Source organism: Aedes aegypti, chromosome 2 (genome assembly GCF_002204515.2).
Source record: "Aedes aegypti strain LVP_AGWG chromosome 2, AaegL5.0 Primary Assembly, whole genome shotgun sequence".
In the NCBI taxonomy this organism is placed as follows: Eukaryota; Metazoa; Arthropoda; class Insecta; order Diptera; family Culicidae; genus Aedes; species Aedes aegypti.
Window position 1 is genome coordinate 32739285 of NC_035108.1, and position 6000 is coordinate 32745284.

Below are 6000 nucleotides of genomic sequence, written 5' to 3' on the forward strand. Positions count from 1 at the left end.
TTTTCACGTCGAAATAACAATTTTTGAATGTATTTTGTAAAATTTACGAAAATTTCAGAATTTGAAAAATATTGGATCTGTATCTCGATACCTCCCTAACTTAATGGTCCATTCAATATCGAGTTAGGGAGGGTTTACTGTATTTTACCATTTCAGTTCAATTGCATGCAAGCCTACACTGTTTTTATGGGGATTTATTTGCTTAATATACCTTAATATACTTCATGTGTTAAAGAATACTTATCAACTAAGCTCATAGAACAATCGATGCTTAAAAGTTATTTTTGATGCTCTTTCTGTATGAGAGAAACGAAAAAAAAATATATGCAGACTGGAGGCATGTTGAAATAATCGATTTCATCGAAAATTAATCGTTTAATGTTAACCAAACTATATGTTATATCACATTTCAGGCCCACTTCTACATGTTTTATGGATTACATAACCCAAAAGATTAATAAATCGAAGTTTCAATTTAGTATTAACACCATTTAAACCAATATTTCAGAACCTCAAAGTTTTTTTTTTTTTAAGAGACACGTGATTTGATCCTGCAGAAACGCATTTTTTGTTACGCAGTGTTATACGCGGAGGAGAATTTTCAGATTTTTGTTTGCAATGCAACTTATTGTAAATTTTGTGAGTGTGATTTAAACCTTTTTTTCAAAAATTATCTGGAATATCGTGTGAGAAGGGCCAAACTTTTTTACGCAAAAAATAATATCAATTTAAATACTTCATTATTTTATTTGATTGAATTTTTTTCTCAAAATTGGTAATTGTGTTTATTACTTATCAATAATACATCGCGAGGTGGGCAATTTCATTTGAAAGTATTTTTTTAGTCAGGGTCCCGAATGAGAAAATTTGCATATGGAATTATTAATAATTCAAAGTAAATTGATAAGCTTCAATTTTAGTCGCTCACTGAGCTTTATTGACTTCTGACATGATTGTGACTTTCACTTGTATATTGGTTGAATTGATCACCGTGAACTTCTATTTAATATTATATATTGGCTTTTCTCGGTAACAACAGACAAAAACAGCATATTTTGCGTTACGCGTTTCGGCTTACTTCACTTCAGCCCTCATCAGACGCCTAAAATTACATTTATTAAACAGTTACAGTGTTTATGTGAAAATTGAAATGTTCTTTGTAAATTGTTAAATGTAATTTTAGGCGTCTGATGAGGGCTGAAGTGAAGTAAGCCGAAACGCGTAACGCAAAATATGCTGTTTTTGTCTGTTGTTACCGAGAAAAGCCAATATATAATATTAAATTTCACTTGTATAGTTCTATTTGAAAAAAAAACGGTGCCCAGTTTGGTATGAACTATAGTTATTGAGAGTACACAATCTTAAGACGAAATTTCAATAAAATAAAAAATGGACACATTTTTAAATCGACTTTAAATATTGAAAAAATATTTTTTTAAATGCAGATATCAAATGACATTTATGTCAGCTATTTTATTCAAAATTTCATTTATTTAGTTAACATCCAAACAGTTAACATTGAATCATCAATTTCACGCCACAATACTTGGTTCGTGGCCGCATCTCTCTATCCTCGGTTCTGCCTCACCCTCGTCAAATCGGTACGCATTTGATCCGCCCACCTAGCTTGCTGCGCTCCACGCCTTCTTGTACCAACCGGATCCGGAGCGAACACTGTCTTTTCAGGATTGCTGTCCGGCGTTCTTGCAACATGCCCTGCCCATCGTATCCTTCCAGCTTTGGCCACCTTCTGGATACTGGGTTCGCCGTAGAGTTGGGCGAGCTCGTGGTTCATCCTTCGCCGCCACACACCGTTCTCCTGCACACCGCCGAAGATCGTCTTAAGCACCCGACGTTCGAAGACTCCAAGTGCTTGCAGGTCCTCCTCGAGCATCGTCCACGATTCATGCTCGTAGAGGACTACCGGCCTTATGAGCGTTTTGTACATGGTACATTTGGTGCGGGCGTGAATATTTTGACCGCAGCTTCTTGTGGAGGCCATAGTAGGCCCGACTTCCACTGATGATGCACCTCCGTATTTCACGGCTAACGTTATTGTCAGCCGTCAGCAAGGATCCAAGGTAGACGAACTCGTCGACCACCTCGAAAGTATCTCCGTCTATCGCAACACTGCTACCTACGCGAGCCCTGTCGCGCTCGGTCCCACCTGCTAGCATGTACTTTGTCTTGGTCGCATTCACCACAGTCCAACTTTTGCTGCCTCGCGTTTCAAGCAAGTGTAAAGGTCTGCCACCTTTTCAAATGTTCGGCCGACGATGTCCATATCATCCGCGAAGCAAACTAATTGACTGGATCTCGTACAAATCGTACCCCGGCTGTTAAGCCCGGCTCTCCGCATAACACCTTCTGGCGCAATATTGAACAACAGGCACGAAAGTCCATCACCTTGTCGTAGTCCCCGGTGGGATCCAAACGAACTGGAGTGTTCGCCTGAAACCTTCACACGTCGCTCTTATCAGTCTCCTGAGCTTCCTGGGAAAGCTGTTCTCGTCCATGATTTTCCATAGCTCTACGTGGTCGATACTGTCGTATGCCGCCTTGAAATCGATGAAAAGGTGATGGGTTAGGACCTGGTATTCACGAAATTTTTGGTGGAAGCTGGCTTGATAACTTCCCACGAATTCGTTTACTACAGGTGGCAGATGACGGAAGATGATCTGGGATAGGTCGCATTTAGAATGGTGATCGCTCGAAAGTTCTCACAATCTAACTTGTCGCCTTTCTTGTAGATGGGGCATATCACCCCTTCCTTCCACTCCTCCGGTAGCTTTTCTGTTTCCCAGATTGTGCCTATCAGCCGGTGCAGACAAATTGCCAGCCTCTCCAGACCCATCTTTATGAGCTCAGCTCCGATACCATCCTTACCAGCAGCTTTATTGTTTTTGAGCTGGTGAATGGCATCCTTAACCTCATTCAAACTGGGGGCTGGTTGGTTTATCTATAAGTTTTGTGGAGCAATCGGCTGTATATTTTAATTGTGGAATTTACGGCTGCGCACAGTGGTTCCATTTGTTCTACGAAGCGGTCATAAATCATTTTACTCGATATCCGGTGGCAAATACCATGAGCAATTGCCAAATTAATTATTTTTGACTGTTAAATCGAGGTTGATGTCGTAATTCATATCAGTTCAAAAATTCAGATTAGGATGCGGAGATTATAATGCAAAGGCTCTGTTATGTGAATGATTGTATGTGCATAAAACCGGCTTTGCAATTATCTTTGCAATCCTTCCGTATCCAGTTCATGTATTTAATATCTAGAAAAAGACCATGAAATCTATACATTGAAAGCAATACTCTGGATAATTTTTTTTTTCAACTTGAGAAGATTCTGTGCTCAGAGTTTTTTCACATGTTCAAAAGTTCAAAATTCTATGAATATTTTTATCATTGCCTTTATTGGTAAAAACTAACAACTTTGAAAGCACGCTGCAAACTTATTTGCAAATTTTTGCAGCTAGAACCTTCACAGGTTCATTTTTCTACTCAAACATGATCATGTGATGGCAGACGTTTGATTAAATGTGATTAAGAGCATATTTAAAAACGTACTTCAAAAAAAAGTGATGTAGTTACCAAGTGAGTATATTTGTATTCTCATTACTCACATCAATACTGATTCCTAGATGTCTCAGAACACTCTAAAATGTATTGGAAGTGATAGATATACATCTGTTCTAAGGTTCTGTAATCTAAATTGACTGAAAAATCAATTGATTTTGGTTTGCGAAGACAATAAACAAAGTGCTGAAATCGCTCAATTTTCAACGTATTTTTAAAACATGAAAAATACACTCCTTCATTCATAGCCCTATTATGAATATTATACAGGAACGCCATTAATGTTTATGTTTTTACAATCTTGAGATCATAATTGATCCATGAAAAGGTAAAAGAGTGACATACAAGACATTTTGTTATGGGCGGTACCACTGTGCTGCGTAGTCTTGAAATAATTAAAACGAGTGTAATTTCAACTGGCCCAAAATATTATGTATACTATGGTTATATGGTAAATAAGGGTAATTTCAAAAAACTCCATGAAATTAGCTTGATTTTCACGTTTTTAAGAATTTTCTGGGATTCCGGGAATTCCCGGGAAATGACAATTTTATTTCCCGTTTCCCGGGTAGTCAAATCCCGGGAAAATTGGAAACTATAGTAAATGCCATTGCTCACCAAGTTTTTGTAGCTTTTCTTAAGCTATTTTTCTTCAGCTCTCCGATGGTGATATCAGAATTCTAAACGAGCGGTGCGCTAATGATGAAAAATCATTTTTTCCAACAAAATTCAAGATGCCGGCCAAATTCAAAGTGGCCGCCAAGATTTTTTTAACTTCAAATGAAAGCTATATCCTTTTTCTATACGATGCCACTAAGTTTGCTATGTGTTTCAAGGGAAATATGAGACATACACAGTTCGAACGAAACGTGTAAATTTCTGAGACGTATAATGCACATAATTGGAGTGTGGTATATAATGGATATTTACATGACATGTCATGTAAACTTCAATTATATGTCATGTAATCCAGCAGGATTCTGAGTGATTACATGACATATAACATAAATTTACATGATCCTAGACTTAAATTTACATGACGTCATCTTTACATCGCACAAATGAAGTTTACATGACAAAAATGGGTTTTTTCGCAAATTTTTCAGCTGGCTGGCGTACGAGGGGTCCACCAATTTGAGAAAACCGAAAGGACCACCCTTAAGTTTTATCGAAAACTAGCGATCAATAACGTAAAATTAGAATTCTAACAATGGGTGCCGATGGTGGCCTGGTTTCAGCGAGAATTGCTTAATATACATTCATAAAAGTTGACGAACTTATCATTTTTGGGTAGGTAAATTAAGGCCAATGTTTGCGATTCTAAGCGTCCGGTCGAATCAACGCGGTGAAAAGATGGCAGATCTGTAAACTCAACGTTGAAACGTTTTTTGCAAATGATTGTATCAAGCAAATCTTAGTTTCATCTAAATTGTAGGCAAATATCCACAATTCAGGAATCACCAAACAGACAACTGAAGCGTTAAATTCGCTTCCCCCACCATCCCAACAAATCAATGAACTCATCACCCTAGTCACGTTCGACGCTCGCAAATGAACTCCAAAATGCCTCGCATATAGGAGCCTCTGTCTCTCCGGACCCTGGGCAACTGAATGGAAGAAAAATTTCTCCCTTACGGTCAGTTTGCCAGCTAACGACAGGAAAATTAGCCACCTTAAACTTTCCCAAGCTCTTCGTTATCTTTCCCTCGGTAGGTTTTTCGTGCAACAACCTTCTTCCGTACGCGCCGAGATGGAAAAGCGCTTAAAAAAGAAGCGCCTCCGGAAGTGATAGAAAGTTCCGATCGTCCTCTCAACCGTATCCCCCTCTCCCTTCTCTTAGGCCCATCGAACGGAACTTGGATAGTTTGTTTAATGCCAAAGCAGTGAAAATATTGAACGATAGAAACGTGCGAGAATTTTGAAATGAATATTGAATAAGCAGAAAAGTTTCGCTCGCTTCTGCGAGGATTGGGGGCTCTGTGTCCCCCCTCCGAGCCATCCAGGGAAACTTGGACGTTGACTTTATGCAATCGGAGGCAAAATCTCGGACTGCAGAAACTCCCTCGCATCCGAAGCATCTGAAATCTCTTCCCGGCTAAGTGAGATTGTAAGCAAAGTTAAAAATGGTTCCTTCGCCTTCTTGGGTGTGCATCGGCCTGCAGCTCTAGGGCACGGAATAGAGCGGCCCGACTAGTGGATAATAACAGAAATTTAACAGATTTCGTAACTCAGTTACACACTTTTTTCTAACACAATATGTTTGGCTGATTGAATGTTAAAATTTCAAAAAAATTACCATAATCATTGATTATCTCATTATTCAGACTGTTTTCACAAAAATAAAACTTGTTAACTGCAAAAATCAAAATATTTCTATCGCAGGTAGGTAGGTTTCAATTGTTTTCTATTTTCATAT